Below are 19,085 nucleotides of genomic sequence, written 5' to 3'. Positions count from 1 at the left end.
CTGAATCCCTTTGACATAGTCATATCCCTATCTTTTTTTTGGCCATTTCCTTGCTTTCAGTGCAACAAAAGTTCCATGTTCATTTATTCCTTTCTTTGGTCCAGTTCCGGAATTGGTCACTCCTCTCTTTTCTTATAGTGAGTGCCATCTTCATTCCTCTGAGCCTCCCATTTCACCTGCTGGGCCCTTCTTCTCTGTGGACTCTTCCTCACCCCACTTTCAAAGTTACATATTTTCCATTTCTTCTGTTCGTCACTCCTTTATGAGTTTCCGTACAGTATCATTTTCCTACAGCTGAAAATCTTATTTTAAATCTGCTGGTGGTAAGTTTTCACATTTGTTCATCTTGAAATATTATTAGTCTGCTTTCATCTTTCAAGGATATTTTTGCTAGATATATAATTCCTGGATGACAGCTTTCGCTCTGAGCACTTTATGGATGTAGCATTGTCTTCTGGCTTACATTGTTTCCAGTGAGAAGTCACTGGAAATTCTTACCATGGTTCTCCTGGACTATATGTCTCTTTTACTTTCTGCTTCTTTTTCAGGCGTCCCCAAACTATGGCCCGTGGGCCGCATGTGGCCCCCTGAGGCCATTTATCTGGTCCCCCCGCCGCACTCCCGGAAGGGGCACCTCTTTCATTGGTGGTCAGTGAGAGGAGCACTGTATGTGGCGGCCCTCCAACGGTCTGAGGGACAGTGAACTGACCCCTCTGTAAAAAGTTTGGGGACCTCTGTTAGATTTTTCTTTTTGCAATGGTTTTAACAGTGGATTAGAATGTACCTCGATGTAGTCTTTTTTTTGTTTCCTTTCTTATTATTTTAAAAAAAATATTTCTTAGGATTAATTGAGCTTTTTTTGATTATTGTTTTTTTCCAGACATTATTGTTTTGGTAAATATATATTAATTTTTTTCTGTCCCCGTTCCTTCCCTCTTTCTGCAGCCCTATTTGCAGGTGGACTAGCCTGCTTGGTAGTTTTGCATTAGTCATTGTCTGGTTGGAGTTACAATGACTCCCAGCCACTCTAGAATCTGTACTCAGCTCATTCCTCTCTGGTACTTGTTTTCTTCCAGGCTCTGTGGAGTCTTGTCCTCATATGCATAGCTTGGCATTCAGTGAATGACTAATTGGAATCCCTGGGAACATTTCTGGACCTCCTTCTCTATGTAACTCTCTTCTCTCCAACTCTCTGTCCTGCAAACTCCAGGCATGTCAGTGGCCCTGGAGTCTAATCTCTCTCCTCAGTTCAGCCAGACCACCATGCTCTGCTTGGGCTGCACCTCTTCTCAATGCCATTTGGGAAATGCCTTCAGGCAGAAAGTCATGGCTATTGTGAAGCTTACCTCGACATTTCTTTTCTCTCAAGGACAATAACTCTGTGCTGCCTGTTGTCTAATATCTGAAAATATTTGTCCCCCCTCCCCAGTTTTATAGGTGTTTATAGTTAGTAATACTAATTTTTTACCAGTCACTCTGTTGTGGCCAGGAGTGAATACAGTAAACTCTACGGCATGTTAAACAGTGGTAAATGTTATGAAAAACAATAGAACAGTGTAAGGAGGATGGATAATGCTGGGTGAGGGAGGTATGATTTTAAATTACAGGTCAGGAAACAGACACACGATTGTGTATGATAATTACAAGTAATTCACGCATCTGAAGAAGGGGCATCTAACCGATCTAGGGGTGTCTGGGAATATTGAGCAGAGGAGTCATGCCTAGTGCAAGACCTGAAGGATTAGCAGGAACTAACTGGGTAACGGGATAAGATATGAGAATGCTGGCATGTTTTCCAAGAGACTGGAAACAGCATTTTTTAAAGATTCAGGGAGAGGCATCAGAGCACACTGAGCTTGGCAGAAGATAAGTGGTTTTCAATGACTGGAGTAATATGGTGTGATAGCACAGAGATCAAGTCCAAGAGGGCCATGCAAGCCACACTGAGAGGTTTGCACTTCGTCCTACCAGCCTTGGAGAGCCATTAAAGGATTTTAAGCGAGTGAAACTTGATCCTAAACTCTGACTCTCCATATCCTCTTCATTACAAAGAGTGCTGGAAATAACGGCATCAATTATTTTTTTTAATAAATGGGGTCTCCTTTTTACATGGAAGGTTCAAGTTTTGTAACCATATCAAAAGTCAATGTCAAAGGCCTAATATAAGAGGCCCTTGAAAAGAGAATGCTTTTCAAACAAATTTGTGGATCACACATTCCCTGAGAGATAAAGTGATCTCAACATAATAATAGAAATTGAGGGTGAAATTCTAAAAAAAAGGAACCCAAAACCTTTGATTTCTCAATTATCACCATTAAAAGATGTAAAAGATTGAGTCATAATAGAGAATAGTCAATTGAATTATGATATTTGTTAGTGCATAAAAAAATCTAGACAGAGTGAATAAAATGTTTATATTTAAGGGCTGGTAGTATCACAAAAGCGAGAAGAGGAATAAAATACAAAGAAATCCAGCAAACAAGAAATCAGTTTCTGTATTTCCATGCCAAGGTGTGTGACAGAAAAAAAAGTTGCTTATTTTATTTTTTTGATATTACACTTGATTCAACTTTGATTGACAAGATAACCTGGACATGTTTTCTTTGAACATATGTACCCTGATTTATTGATGTCACCCTAGTAAAATTAATAAAAATTAAAAAAAATAAAAAAAATAAAGGGAAAGACTAAAAACAACAACAACAAAACTTTCTTCAATTCAACTAATACTAATATTGATGGCATTTCATGCTAGGTACTAAAGGAATGAAAAAAGATGACTAAAACTGTTTTCACACTGAAAACATTCATAAACCTTTTTTTTTTTTAATTTTTTTTTTTTTTCTGTATTTTTCTGAAGCCGGAAACAGGGAGAGACAGTCAGACAGACTCCCGCATGCGCCCGACCGGGATCCACCCAGCACGCCCACCAGGGGGCGACGCTCTGCCCCTCCGGGGCGTCGCTCTGTTGCGACCAGAGCCACTCTAGCGCCTGGGGCAGAGGCCGAGGAGCCATCCCCAGCGCCCGAGCCATCTTTGCTCCAATGGAGCTTTGGCTGCGGGAGGGGAAGAGAGAGACAGAGAGGAAGGAGAGGGGGAGGGGTGGAGAAGCAGATGGGCGCTTCTCCTGTGTGCCCTGGCCGGGAATCGAACCCGGGACTTCTGCATGCCAGGCCGACGCTCTACCACTGAGCCAACCGGCCAGGGCCCATTCATAAACCTTTGAGGAAACAGATGTTTCTAATTATTTATTTCAAATAGCAGATGAAATGAATGGCTATCACCCTGATTTGGGAGAAAAAGTGCGAACATTTAAGTATGTATAGTATATTAAAAAGCACACAAAATCAATGCTGTAAGGGGGTTACTAAGAAACTCCCATGAGAGACATAGGAAAGAGGGAACTTTCACTGATGAGGCAGGCTTTGGGCTGTAGCAAAGGCTGAGCAAGTCTTGTAGAGCTGGACAAGGTAGAAGGGCTATTCTAGGAAAGGCATGGGATAATGGATGTGCTGGGTGTATTTGGGAAGCATCATGTCCTCTTGAATGGTTGGTGCTGAGGGCAGCAAGGTGAGATATGTTTGGAAATGGCAGCAGCTGTTTTTGCTGTCATCTTTGGATCTCCTTGCCTAGGGGTCCATCTCCCAGCTTCAAAGAGTGTTGGCTGCTATTGGGACCCCAGCTGTGCCCTTTTTCAGACAGCTGCCCTCACGTGAGTGGAAGCCATCTCAACACAAAGCTAACCTATCTGCCATCTTCAGCCCATGCCAGTGACTGACTGGCTTGGAGTATAGAAGACCAACCCCCTTTGCTTTAAGGTGAGACTAACTCTGAGGTGCCATACATGGTCCAGAGCAAGCTGTAGGGGCAGGCTACAGCTAGACTCCAGGTGAGACCATATCCTTGCTTAGTCCCTTCCCTTCCCCAATCCTTGAGAACAGTTCAAAAATATAAATGGCCAGTAAACACATGGAAAGAAGCTGAACTACATTTATACTGACAGAACTGAAAATTAAAGATACCATTATTTTCTATTAGATCAGCACTTCTATGTCAAATATATTATATATTTGGAATTAGCACTTTATCAAATGTATCACCCACACGCTTTTACTCATTTGTTTGTCATTTAATTTTGTTTAGTGTATTTTTGCCTGAAAAATGATAAAGTGTATTATTTTATCAACTTGAACAAACTTGGCCTGTGTGGCTTGGGTTTTCACCTGCTTTCTTTTAGTTATTTTTTTTATTTTTTATTTATTTATTTATTTTTTTGTATTTTTCTGAAGCTGGAAACGGGGAGAGACAGTCAGACAGACTCCCGCATGCGCCCGACCGGGATCCACCTGGCACGCCCACCAGGGGGCGATGCTCTGCCCCTCCGGGGGGGTCGCTCTGCCGTGACCAGAGCCACTCTAGCACCTGGGGCAGAGGCCAAGGAGCCATCCCCAGCGCCCGGGCCATCTCTGCTCCAATGGAGCCCTGGCTGCGGGAGGGGAAGAGAGAGACAGAGAGGAAGGGGGGTGGTGGAGAAGCAAATGGGCGCTTCTCCTATGTGCCCTGGCTGGGAATCGAACCCGGGTCCCCCCGCACACCAGGCCGACGCTCTACCGCTGAGCCAACCGGCCAGGGCCTCTTTTAGTTATTTTAATGTCTGATTTAAAAAATTTAAATCTTTTATTGTTCTGGAATTAGTTTCATTGTAATCCAGCTGTTTTCCAAATATTTGTCTATTTTAAAATACATTTTATTAAATAATCCATCTTTACTCCATTAGCTAAAAATTTTATCTTTACATTAGACTAATTCTTCATCACATTGTATTCTATTTCTGGATTCTGTTTTATTGCTATGTCTGTTTATTCCTCCACCACTATAATGCTAAATATGTAGTTTTAAGATTTTATTTATTGATTTTAGAGGGAGAAGAGAGAGAAAGGCAGAGGGGAGGAGCAGGAAGCATCAACTCATAGTTGCTTCTCATATGTGCCTTGAGCAGGCAAGCCTGGGGTTTCAAACTGGCCACTTCAGTATTACAGGTTGATGCTCTATCCACCGCGCCACCACAGGTCAGGCAAATGCTATATTAAATATTATCACTTTAACCATTTTCATTTATTATTTATTATTTTCATTGATTGATTTTAGAGAGAGGGAGAGGAAGAGAGAGGGGAACATTGACTTGTTCGTTTACTTACTTATGTATGCATTCATTGGTTGATTTCTGTATGTGCCCTGACTGGGGATCACACTGCAACCTTGGTATGTTGAAGATGATACTCTAACCAACTCAGCTACCTGGCCAGGATTTACATTTTAAATATTTTAAAATACTGACAGTGCTTGTTACTTCTCTCTTTACAAGTTTCTCTTAGGTATTTTGCACTTTCATTTTTCCAGATGAGCTTTGAAGTTACCCAGAATTTATTAATTTTTACTAAATACCTTTTCTTTTTTATCCCATAGCTTTTTTGAGGTATATTGACAAATAAAATTATAGACATTTAAAGTATACTTTGTGATGATTTGATGTACATATATGCCACAGTTAGTTAATTAACACATTCATCACCTCACATAATTAGCTTTTTTTTTTCCCAGTGGAGAGAATGTGTAAAATTTACTTTGTTAGAAAATTTCAAGTATACAATACAGTATTATTAAGTCTAGTCACCATGTTTGTACATTAGATTCTCAGAACTTATTCATCTTATAACTGGAAGTTTGTACTCTGACGAACATCTTTCTACAGTGTGTCCGTAAAGTCATGGTGCACTTTTGACCGGTCACAGGAAAGCAACAAAAGATGATAGAAATGTGAAATCTGCATCAAATAAAAGAAAAACTCTCCCAGTTTTATACCTATTCAGTGCAGTTCAATGTGGGCTCACGCACAGATTTTTTAGGGCTCCTTAGGTAGCTATCCCATATAGCCTCTACAGACTCTTCACTGACTGATGGCCTACCAGAACGGGATTTCTCCACCAAATTGCCAGTTTCCTTCAACTGCTTATCCCACCGAGTAATGTTATTCCTATTTGATGGTGCTTTGTTATAAACGCTCCGATATTCACGTTGCACTTTGGTCACGGATTTGAATTTAGCGAGCCACAGAACACATTGAACTTTCCTCTGTACCGTCCACATCTCAACTGGCATGGCCGTGGGCTGCTCCGCTGTATACATGGTGTTACGTCATCATCTGCGCATGCGCACATGCTGCCACATCATCCTATAGAAACTGGGAGGGTTTTCCTTTTATTTGGTGCAGATTTCACATTTCTATCATCTTTTGTTGCTTTCTTGTGACCGGTCAAAAGTGCACCATGACTTTATGGACACACTGTATTTCTCTCACCCCATTCCCTCACCATTCTATGAGTTAGACTTTCCCCTCCACATATAAGTGAGTTTATATAGCATTTACCTTTCTGTTTCTGGTTTATTTCATTTAGCATAATGCCTTTCAGATTTATCCATATTGTCACAAATGTCAGAATTTCTTTCCTTTGAAGGCTGAAAAATATTTCATTGCATGCAGATAGCCCATTATCTTTTTCTAGTCATTCATCGGTGAACACTTAGGTTGTTTCCATATCTTGGCTATTGTGAATAATGCTGTAATGATTATAAGAATGCAATATCTCTTCAAGATACACTTTTTTTTTTTTGGATAAATGCTCAAAAGTGGGATTGCAGGGTCATATGGTAATCCTACTTTTAAATTTTGAGGGGCCCTGGCCGGTTGGTTCAGCGGTAGAGCGTCGGCCTGGCGTGCGGGGGACCCAGGTTCGATTCCCAGCCAGGGCACATAGGAGAAGCGCCCATTTGCTTCTCCACCCCCACCCCCTCCTTCCTCTCTGTCTCTCTCTTCCCCTCCCGCAGCCAAGGCTCCATTGGAGCAAAGATGGCCAGGCGCTGGGGATGGCTCCTTGGCCTCTGCCCCAGGCGCTAGAGTGGCTCTGGTCGCAGCAGAGCTACGCCCTGGAGGGGCAGAGCATCGCCCCCTGGTGAGCAGAGCGTCGCCCCTGGTGGGCGTGCCGGGTGGATTCCGGTTGGGCGCATGCAGGAGTCTGTCTGACTGTCTCTCCCCGTTTCCAGCTTTAGAAAAATACAAAAAAAAAATTTTTTTTTGAGGTACTTCCATACTGTTTTCCACAGTGTCTATACCAATTTACACTCCTACCAATAGGCACAAGAGTTCCCTTTCTCTGCATCTGCACCAACATTTATTATCTCTTGTTTTTATTATTATTATTATTAAATTTAATGCAGTGACTTTGATAAATCAGGGTACATATGTTGAGAGAAAACATCTCCAGATTATTTTGACATTTGATTATGCTGCATACCCCTCACCCAAAGTCAAATTGTCTTCTGTCACCTTCTATCTGGCTTTCTTTGTGTATCCTTGTTTTTTTTTGTTTTTTTTTTGATAATAGCTATCCTAACAAGTGTGAGGTAAGTTTTCAATTTAGTTTTAATTTTTATTTCCCTAATGGTAGTGATATTGAACATCATTTCCATGTAACTTTTGGCCACAGTATATCTTCTATAGAACAATGTCTATTCAGGGCCTTTGCCAATTTTTAAATTGGATTATATGTCTCTCTCTCTTTTTTTGCTATCGAGTTATAGGAGATATATGTATATTATATTATATATATAATTCCTTATATATTTAGATATTAATACCTTACTAGATATATGGTTTGCTTATCCAATATCTTTAAAGCTTTTCTTACCTTAATTCTAAACTTTTTAGTGTGTTTTATGGGATGTCATTAAATTAAAAATTCAATTACTAAGAGTCTTTTACATTTTTAACATTGCTCATCCAATATCATGATATGTCTTTCTTCTTCATCTTTATTCTTCATCTTTAAAAAATAAGCTTAAAGTTTATTTTTCCTTCTCTTTTTTGGGGTATGTATATAGCCTGCATATGTGTTTTAAAATTTATTCATAGAATTTTGCTATTATAGATGGTACTTTAAAATCCATTATATTATCACCTGGCTATTGTTTTTATAAAAATATTGACTTTGTATAGTTAATTTATAACTTCTTTATTAGGTTACTACCAGGCTTTTTTCAGGGGTAGGTTTTTGCTTTTTTTTTTTTAATACGTGAATTATTCATCCTTCAAAGATCAGATAGATTCAGTTTGTTTAAATGGTTTCAAAACAAACAGAAACACTTCTAAATTCCATTTTCAAAGCCAGCAAACACTATTTGATAGATAGTCCCTCCAAAGTAAACTACAGATCAGTCTGCTTTGTGCATTTTATGCAAAAATATTGAGTAAAATCTTACTGTTCCTAGATTTTTCTTTCTGTTGATTATCTTAAAATTTTAATGGCATATAATCTGAAAAACTCTACAAGTTTACTGTGTTTCTTATATTGATACTTTATATTTCTCATCTAGATACATTGTTTGGTACTTTGTAAATAATAGTAAACTGGAATTTCTTTTCTTTTTCATGATATAAATGGAAAATTTTCTCATTTTTTACTATAAACACAATGCTAAGATGAATATTAGTATGTCAAGAAAGTATCATTTACTACTATTTTTGTTCAGAGTTCCTTTTAGGTAGGAATGTAATTTGAATTGTACCAGGTCTTGCTTAGCATTATTTTAAGCTACAATAAACGCATCTCCTCATTCAATTAATGTGCTATTTTTAATCAATCAAGTTCTTAATATTAAATCATTCTTGTACTTTTTGTCATTTGTATTTTTCCACTGTATTACATTTGCTCATATTTTATTTAGTATTTTTGCATTGTTTCCACAAGTGGGATCGATCTATTGTTTTTTTGGCGGGGGGGGGGGGGCGGGGGGCAGAATCCATATCAGGTTTCTTATCAGAATTTCGGTGGCTTCAAAAAATATATTTGAAAGATTTATTCTTTATGTTTTGGAACAGTTTACATAGACAAGAATTATCTGTTTTTTGAAGTTTGAAAGTATTTATGCCCCTCCTCCCCCCAACTCCTTTATTTAAAACCTATACCGGGAAAAAGTCTGGCAGGTAGCCCACTAAGAGTGAAGTGGTTGACTACGGGTGTGGGCTCATCAGAGCTTCTTCTCTTTATTTTATATTTCCAAAGTTAGGGAAGTTTGGAAACCCATTTTATATTCAATATAAAGGAAATAAAGGAAGGAGAAAAAGGGAAGGAGTGAAGAGGTGGGGAGATGCTTTCCGCAGAATGAATTGTAGTTAGTGAAACTGTCAGCAGGACAATCATTGAGGAAACTATTATAACAGCCCAGAAAAGAAATAATAAGGGCGTGTATTAAACCAGTGCCCAATCGGAGGGGGATGAAGAGAGTTAATAATTACAACCTTGAGGCTGGATGAAAGAGCAGAGGAAGAAATCATAGAGAAAAAGGAGAAAGCAGAGTTGAAGTCTGAACCTTAGGACAGCGCCAAGCAGTTAAAGGGCCCCGGACAGTTGAGCTGTGGAGTGTGTGAGGGACTACACCTAACAGTGTGTGCCGTGAAGCCCAGGTCTGAGTAAGTGCACTGAAGGGAACTCATCAGAGGAAGTTGGAAGAAAAGTGAGAGGGACACTGACCTAAGCCAAGAATGAGGAAGCTTCCAGAAAGAAGAGATGGTCGTTAGGGTAAGATGCTGCATGGAGACCTTTCAGGATCAGTAGATTATGGGATCTTTGGGGAGAGAAATTTTAAGAGAATGGTGGGGAACCAAAACATGAGTTGATGGGAGAGGGGAAAATGTTTTCAAAATAAATTAGGTGAAGGGACAAGAAACTTACATGGTAACTTAAGCAGTACTAGCATGGACACAAGCAGAAGGAATTCAAGGACAGGGAAAGCATGACCTCCATTCTTGGCTAAGTAGACTAGGTTTTTGTCGCTTTGGATTCTTTTGGTCACCATAATTTTGTATCAGAAAGTAATTTATTTTACTATTATACTGGATCCAACTGAATCAGTAAGCTGAGCAGAATAACTCAGGAATACACTTTTCCTCATGATATAGGCAGAGGCCTCTATATTGGTCTTAAGTATCAGAGAAATAGTTATTTCTTGGCTTTATAGAATTCCTGTTGTAGGCAGTCTATGTATTGGTGAATTGTTCATTTCTGTTTTTCTCTTTCTTCTTAGTAGTACAGACCACAGAAAGTTTACATTAACTTCTCCAAAACAAATAGAACATTATCTACCTACCTTGAAGTTGAGCATTCAGTTTCTTTATTGAGAGGGGAAAAAAAAACAAAAAGAGTCATGGCTGTTTGGTTCTTGGAGAGCCCAGTTCCTGAGCAACTGTGCCAAGATTCATTTTGCCAATTCCTTGGAAAGTGGCAGACCTTCTCTTGGCTTATCATGCTGAAAGTGTCCTGTCTTTGGAAGTGACATGGATGTCACTTGGGAAAGTACAACCTTGGGCACTAACCTTGTATTTTTAAATATGTTTCAAGTGAAAGCAATTATGTTATTTTGAAATTAAAAAAAAAATGCTGCAAGTATCATGTACGTTTCACCTCTGGGCTTCCTGGAAGGAAGATATAGTACAAGCATTACATGTTCATAGGGATTATTCAGGGCTACAGGAAAACGCTATTTCTTTGAGAAAACAGCAATTTAAATCTAGGGTTTCTGAAGGTCTTTCGATACTCCGTTGCAGGGTCATCCTTTTCTGAGTTGTCAAAGCATGCAAAGGGCTTTCTGGAAGAGAGTTTGGAGTGTTCCAGAGCCTCCGCACTGAAGAGACGGTGGCGTCTTCTTAAATCTTGGATGTTCCCTTTTCTGGCAAGAGTAATTGGGGTTTTCTAAAGATCAATAGTATTTGTAGAATAATGGTGAAGGTGAAGGACAAATGCTACTTTTCTTTCTGTTTATATTCTTCCCCTCTCTTTTGGGACATGGCCTCTGCACTATAGACTTTGAGGAATAGAAACTACTCATTTGATTAAGAGTCCATGTCATAGGTAGCTGCAAAGGAATCTGCTGTCTCTGGGGAAAGAAAGAGCATTGAATAGAAAACACAATACAACATTCATGATTGCTATAAAACTTTTATGTCCTCAAATATATAATGTGTAATAGTTCTTATGCCTATAGGGTTATCAGCATATTAAAAATAATATGGGAAGAAGATTTTTTTTTCCTTACAGAAATTACAGCTTGGAGAAGGAAGACAAATAATATACATCAGTATTTTGGGAAGTCATATATTTTGAAAATGTGAAAGCACATTTCTTTTTCTTGTTCCTTGGAAACTAAGAATGTTAGCATGATCTATAAAAAATGGTTCAGGGCATATGCACTGGGATGGAAAATGTCCCCCCAAATTCCACATTCTTCCAGGAACCTCAGAATATGACATTATCTGGAAATAGGGTTGTTACATATGTAATTAGTTAAGTTGGATTTTATAGTAGAGTAGAATGGGCCCTTAGTTCATGGAATTGAGGTCCTTATAAAGAAGAAGAAGAGACGCAGAGGAACAATGGCCCTGAAGAAACCAAGGTAGAGGTTGGCGTTCAATGGCCAGAAGTTAAGGAATGCTTGGAGATACCGGAAGCCGCAAGCAGCCAGAACGGATTTTCCCCTCCAGGGTTCTGAGGAAGTATGGCCCTGCCAACAACCCGATTCCAGACTTTCAGTCTCCAGAATTGTGAGATCACCAGTTTCTGCTTCTCCCTCCATCCCAGTTTGTGGTACTTTGGTTATGGCAACCCTAGGAAACTACTACACAAATATAATCATAATGTATATAGTTTAAAAGTCATGACAAATGTCCAAATATTGGGAACTGAGTTAGTTACTTGTGGTATATCAATAAAATATGTTATCGCCTATAAATCTGACTGATATGTGGACTTTCAGGGTACATAGAAAATTCTTTGACAATTTATAAATAGCAATCATGTGACGTGCACACAATGATTACAATCATATAAGAATCACATATGTATAGCCATAGTGGTTTAGAAAAAGATCTCTATTTTTACATAATTGGTGTAATATATATAGTAACGCATTTTTTTTGTTTACTGTTTCTTTTAGTAAAAGGAGTAAATGTTCGATGTAAAATTTTAAAAACAATGCCATAAAAATAGTTTGACATAAAAGTCACCATTAACTGACTTTAAATTGAGATTTGAACCAAATTTGGTTCATGCATGTGGCCTAATGAATTTTTTTCCCTTTGTTGTTGCTTTTAAACTTGAACTATAGTACTAGCATACATTGAAAAAAAAAAAAACGAGACAAATGGTCCTCTAGGGAGTTAGGATTGGTGGAAAACTTCAAAATATATAGATTATATTGACTCTCTAAAATGCTGAACTTCCTGCTAACTGGGGCTAAAACATAAAAAAAACAAAAACTCATGGCCAAGCAATTTAGGAAGCAACAGACGTAGAAATATACAGTTCTTCCACATGCTTTTTGTAGACTCTAAACTATAATTAATACTTTGAGCCCACAAAATAAGCGGGATTGGAGGGCTTGGCTCCTGGAGAAGTATTTGCAGTGAAAGTTAAGAAGCTGGTGAAACAGCTTATTAAACTAGCCCATCCCATATAAATACCATAGTCTAGGCAGGGATGAAATCTTGCTGGAAGCCTCCAAGCGAGCTTTCAGAGCCAGGGTCAGTTTTCATTATACAACTGGAGTTGGCTCTTTTTCAGGCCAGCTGACCTCTTACTTTGTGCAGGACTGTGACCCTCTGGTTTCTTTAAAAAAAAATATATTGCTTCTCTCTCTACAAGGCTTTTCTTTTCTTTTTTTTTAAGTTAGCATGTCTTATTGGTGAGTCTCAGAAGTATCAATGAGTGGTAAGTGAAGAATTACAGTATGATCCAATGCAATCAAGGATATCCCTGCGTTATTGACCATACCCATGTGAAATGCAGTTGCTATTTATTTAAAGAGCAAAACAAAAACTCATTCTCTCAGGGAACCATCCATTAAGGGTCAGCTTACATGAACACTTATATCCCGTTACAAGACCACTAGTGTTTAAAGCAACAAACACCTTCTGTGTTTTCTAATCAGATTTTTCTTCTTGACAAGTAAAAGAATGTGGAGGTTTGGTCCATTCATATCACAAATAGTCAAATCATCTATTTAATGACTTTCCCCAAAGTGCTTTGAATAACTCATGTAAGCAAATGGTATTGTTATAGATTTAATCTTCTTTCCCTACTTGGGAGGGAATCTTCCAAATGGCAATGTTTTACTTTATTTTATTTATTTTAGAGAGAGAGAGAGAGAGACAGGAAGGGGGAGAGAGATGGGGAGGAGAGAGGTGATAATTATCAACTACTAGTTGCTTCGCTTTAGTTGTTTTATCAATTGCTTCTCATATGTGCCTTGATGGGGAAGTGCTCAAGCTGAATCAGTGACCCCCTGCTCAAGCCAGCAACTTTTGAGTTCAAACCAATGATCTTGAGATCACATTGATGATACCATGCTCAAGCCAGCGATCCCACACTCAATCTGGTAAGCTTGAGCTCTAGCCAGTGATTTTGGGTTTTGACCTGAGGTCCTCAGCATCCCAGGTCAATGCTCAATCCACTGCACCACCACCACCCAAGCAAACGGCGATGCTTTAGAATCATCAGTGCAGCCATGTCATGGGTTAATCTTGGTAAAATCTCTTTCAGAGGTTGTCTTAGGAAATGAAAGCATAGTATGTAAAAATAAAACACTACAGGAGTAGAAGGGGAAACTATTCATATGTATTTGAGAAAATATTCATGTATTTTTTAACCTATAGGTGCAAAACAGTTGTTCCTGAACTTCCGGTATAAAGGTCCCAGTGGGTACTAGTTGTCCTTTGAGTAATTTAGACTCTGGATATTTCTTGGTGGGCATTGTACCTCTGGGAGCCCTTGTGGAAATGGTTTTGCCCAATAGGCCTTGGAAGGAAGTCGTGAATGGGAAGTTTTGGATCTAAAAGTTAATAAGCCTCTTCTGTACCAAGAGGAATCTGAGTCACCAATGAGACCTTTTCTAGGTAGAACTGCAATCTCAAAATTAGAGCTCTTGATGTGAGAATGTACAGTTGCATTTTCCATTCAAATAGCCCTAAAAAGAAATAGTTTCCGGCCTTTTACCCAATGTTAAGATGATTGTTATATTCCGGGTGTTATTTGTTATTTCTCCTAGGTACTCATAATCACACCAAGATAAAGAAGAGAACTGCCTACACTTGCCAAGATGCCTATTGCACAGTGACCTCACTTCATCAATTATTTTTTCCCATTTGCAGATGTTACTGCTAAAGTGGAGCCACCTTCTGCAAATGGCCCTGAGACTTTAAGAACACGTCTTTTCATGAGGGATGATTTTTATCTGATCCCCAGTAGAGATTCTTGGGAACAGACACATTCTAGACCTTACATGCTCTCCTAGGTCGTCGTTGGAGGAGAAAAAGTGGGCCATTTCCTGGTAGTCTTTTGTAACCTGAGGGATTTTGTTGTTTTCCTTCATTGACAATTTCTGGGAAAGGTGGTTGTGAAATCCATTTTCTGGATTCTCAAAAAAACTATTAATTTCAGGTCTGAAAATTTCAAATGGAGTCTCTTGACAGCTAAGACACCTGTAAGTTTTAGGCTGTTTCTGAGATGTATGGAGCTTTATTGATGCCTACCTGGTTGAACAGTCAGTCCATGAGGGGACAAAAGGCAATACAAATACTCCTGACTAAGAAGTACATTTAAATGAGATGACACTTCTGATGACACTTTGTGTCTACTGTCCAGAATTTAATTCTTACCTCCAATGTCTAAAGAGAGAAAAATTACCCAGAGAAGGGCATCTTGCCATTTAAGTCAAACTCAGGAATCTTTTGGTTCTTATCCTATCTCAACAAGCTATTTTCACAGTTTTGGCTCAGTCTACAAAGGAAAATATTGTAAGTAATGAATGAGGACTGAGCAGATGACTCTGCCCCAACACTCTACCCATTCTCCATGTGAATGAGCACTACGGATAGTCTACAAACAGAAATCTATCTGAAATAAGCAACTGTCCCAAGTCACTCTTCTGAGTAGACTTTTGAGGTGAGAGGGTGAGGAGCCACTCGAGGCTGACCTTCTCATACTGGATGTGAGGAATCTCCAGCTTATTATTAGCTAGTCTGTCCTTAAATTCTAGCGACAGTGAAGATGATGTCAGTTAACATTCATTTATTGCGGTTATATACCAAAACAAGTACTTTCTAGGCATTCTTTTAATTTCATTTTAATTGAATTTATTGCAGCGATGGTTCACAAAATCATACAGGTTTCAAGTGTACAACTTAATAAAACATCATCTGCACTCTGCACCATGTGCCATCACCCAAGCAGAGTCTCTTTCTATCCCCATCCCACCCCCTCTTCCCATCTCCACCTACCCCACCCTTTCCTTTTGGTTAGCACCACACTGTTCTCTGGTTTATGTCTTTTACGTGTGTGTGTGTGTGTGTATGAATCTTAATCCTTTTACCGTCTTTCATTCAGGCCCCTCTCCCTCCCCTCTGACAGCTGTCCATCTGTGCCTTGTGATACTGCCTCTGTATTTTGTTCATGAGTTTATTTTATTCATCAGATTCCACGTATAAGTGAGAACATATGGTACTTGTATTTCTCCGAATAGCTTATTTCACTTAGCATAATAATTCCCAGGTTTTATCATGCTGTTGCAAAAGGTAAGATTTCCTTCCTTCCCCCCCCCCCCCCCCCCCCCCCGTTTATGGCTGAGGAGTATTCTGTTGTGTACTTAATCTTCTCTCTAGCCTTGAAAAGTTTGGATAATCTGAAGCAGAAGTAGAGAATTGTGAATTTAATTGATATTTATTTTATCCCAAAATTTAAATGTTACTGGTTTAGGGAATCCTGAGAATGAAACTAGATGAAAGCTTAACAACAACATATATAAAAAATGGTCACCCACGTAGCCATTCTTCTAGTTTGTTTTATGATTTTCCGCACATATGCTATTAAGAGTCCAGGGTTCTGTGGCAAATATGAACTTGTACCAAGTACTGAGGAATTGTGAGCAAGCCACTTCCAAGCTATTTTTACAAGGGAGGACACACTTTAGAAATGAATAACCATGGTATTAAGCTTATTTTAATTCATGTCCTTTTCTTTCGTTTCTCCCTTCTCCAGTGCATTGTTTGCTGTTTAGATCTGGATAGTAATTTCACAATGTAGTTAGTTTATTTAATTTAATCCTGCCAAGGGTATATATTCTTATTTGACTCAATTTAACAAGTAATAATAGAAGGAGATTCAACTAGACTAGAGTGACTGCTACATTCTACTAATTAACGCATTGCGGCAGGCACTCTCTCCTAACTTCTTTCCAAGTATGATGCCATTTACTACTTACAGCAACCCATGAAGTAGGTGCTATTAATATTACTGCTGTTTTGTAGATGAGGAAACAGCATCTCAAAGAACTTAACAGCTCAAGGTCACAAATGTGGAGCTCCACTGTATGTTTAAAATCAGTTCTGCTTTACTTTTGAGTAGTAATATCTTGAGTTTCATTTATTTTTTTATGGCCTTAATATCTTCTCTGATGTCTTTGATGGTATCAGTAATTATTTAGAATCGTCATTTTTGTGCATTTTCTGTTTCTTCTAGTTTGCTCTTTTCTGGTTGCTACAGTCTCTAGCTTTTATGTTACAGCAAAGGTTCTGAACTCAAGGAATAATCAAAATCATCTACGAGTTCCTCTGCACTATTTCTTTTACATCTTAGCTATAGCCCAACCCTATTAGGACAAAACATAATTTAGTAAGAGCTGTTGTACTAGGAGTCTAAATTGAGAAAAACGCTAGAAAACTTTTGTACATGTTTATTTAAATATCTGTGAATTTTGCATTCTTCATGAAGTGATAATGAATCTACTAACATTTGCAGTTTATAAAAATACTTTCATATGCATTCTCTACCGAGGAAACTTTCAGGCGGTTATTATCATCACCTTCATTTTTACACTGACAGAGTCATACATATTAAATAACTCACATAAGATCATCCAGCCATGAGAACCCAATGTTGGAATAAAAGGTTTTCCACTGTGAATCTTGTCTTCTTAACAACATTCCATGCTACTGTTTTTGCTATATCTAGTTGACCAAGAACATGCTAACATATACAGTTGTTTTATAAAAATTTCCTTCAACAGCCCTGGCCGGTTGGCTCAGCGGTAGAGCGTTGGCCTGGCGTGCAGGGGACCCGGGTTGGATTCCCAGCCAGGGCACATAGGAGAAGCGCCCATCTGCTTCTCCACCCCTCCCCCTCCTTCCTCTCTGTCTCTCTCTTCCCCTCCCGCAGCCAAGGCTCCATTGGAGCAAAGATGGCCCGGGCGCTGGGGATGGCTCCTTGGCCTCTGCCCCAGGCACTAGAGTGGCTCTGGTCGCGGCAGAGTGACGCCCCCTGGTGGGCAGAGCGGCGCCCCTGGTGGGTGTGCCGGGTGGATCCCGGTCGGGCGCATGCGGGAGTCTGTCTGACTGTCTCTCCCCGTTTCCAGCTTCAGAAAAATACAAAAAAAAAAAAAAAAAAAAATTTCCTTCAACATTTTACAAACTTGAAGAGCATAAAGTACACTCATATTAAGTGTAGAGATTTATGAAATATTCTTAATTATATGCCTATATAGCAATGGTTTAAACAGAAATAACATACCAGCCTCCTTCCTAACTGCCTGGTTTTAGAAGTCATTGGTTTCCCCCTTTAGAGCTAAGTCTTATCTGAAATCCTGCTATTGCATTAAAAATTGTTATAAAACAACGCGTTACTTAAGTGTAAAGAAACAAGTTTAAATAAGTAATTTAAGGGCTATTTTCCCCACATTGATCCCCTTCTCTGACAAAAGGGAACAAAAAATACAAAAAAATTTTTTTTTTACTGGAAAAAATGAAAGATTGTGGTGCAGTTAAAATTTTCATGCTTTAACAAAACCCTACCTAGCCCATTTGAGGGAACTGTCAACAGATTATTCAAGATCTTTTTGCATGGTGAGATAACGAAAAAAGATCATAAAAATGTCTCTTTAAACTTTAACTAAAAATAGGAAAAGCTATACATTTCAACATTGGCAAGATTTCAGCTCTTAATGAAAAGGATTCCAAATTTAAAAAAAATTGTTTAGTGTATTTAAAGTTGAAGTAAATTATTTTTTGGGCACTTTATACATTTTGATGTAACATTTTTGGATATAGATGATGGATCAAGGTGTTTTTCAATCAACAGAGTTCATCCATGGCCCCAGCATTATGCCACCCAAGTCAGGTTCCCTCTGACACATTAAAACAGGCAATGAAGAATGTGGTTAGTTTATTTTAAAATTGATCATCAACTTATTTTATTTTTATTGAAAAAGACCTTTGACAATATTCCATTAAGGAAATAAAGAGACTTACCAGAGATTCAGAGAGTTTGCTGTCTATTTTATTACCCAAGTGGCTTGCACTCTCACCAGAAGGTGATGTAGTAAAATTTCTACCCAAAATAGCCTTAACATATACCAACAAATTCTATACAATTCATTTTGGTTTTTTTTTTTTCTGAATTGGCAGTTGATATAATAGCATCTTATTAATTAGCCAATAATATATTCTTTTTTAAAAAAATGTATTTATTTATTTTAGAGGAGAGAGAGAGAGAGAGAAGGGGGGAGGAACAGAAAGCATCAACTCCCAAATGTGCCTTGACCAGGCAAGCCTAGGGTTTTGAATTGGCGACCTCAGCATTTCCAGGTCGATGCTTTATCCACCTGCACTACTACAGGTCAGGCCAATGATATATTCTAATGCTGGTGGCCGAGGCCAGGTAGGTCCACATTGGATTCAGGCAGTCATTAGAGAAACTGCGAGCCAGACGGTGTTGGGCCATTCTGTTTATTATAGTTTCGCAAGGGCGGACAGCAAACCTGTAAGGGAAAAACCGTTTTTCACAGCAGCAGGTGAACAGCAAAGCAGCCCTCGCAGTGGTGGCCAGACAATCCACAATCCACAATCCGCCCTAAGGGCAAGCACCTGTAGCCTTACATAGACTATACCCACGTGGTGCTGCCCTGTGCTCGTGCACTAATCAGGCGAA

This window comes from Saccopteryx bilineata, chromosome 10 (genome assembly GCF_036850765.1).
Source record: "Saccopteryx bilineata isolate mSacBil1 chromosome 10, mSacBil1_pri_phased_curated, whole genome shotgun sequence".
In the NCBI taxonomy this organism is placed as follows: domain Eukaryota; kingdom Metazoa; phylum Chordata; class Mammalia; order Chiroptera; family Emballonuridae; genus Saccopteryx; species Saccopteryx bilineata.
This window is presented reverse-complemented; position numbering follows the sequence as displayed.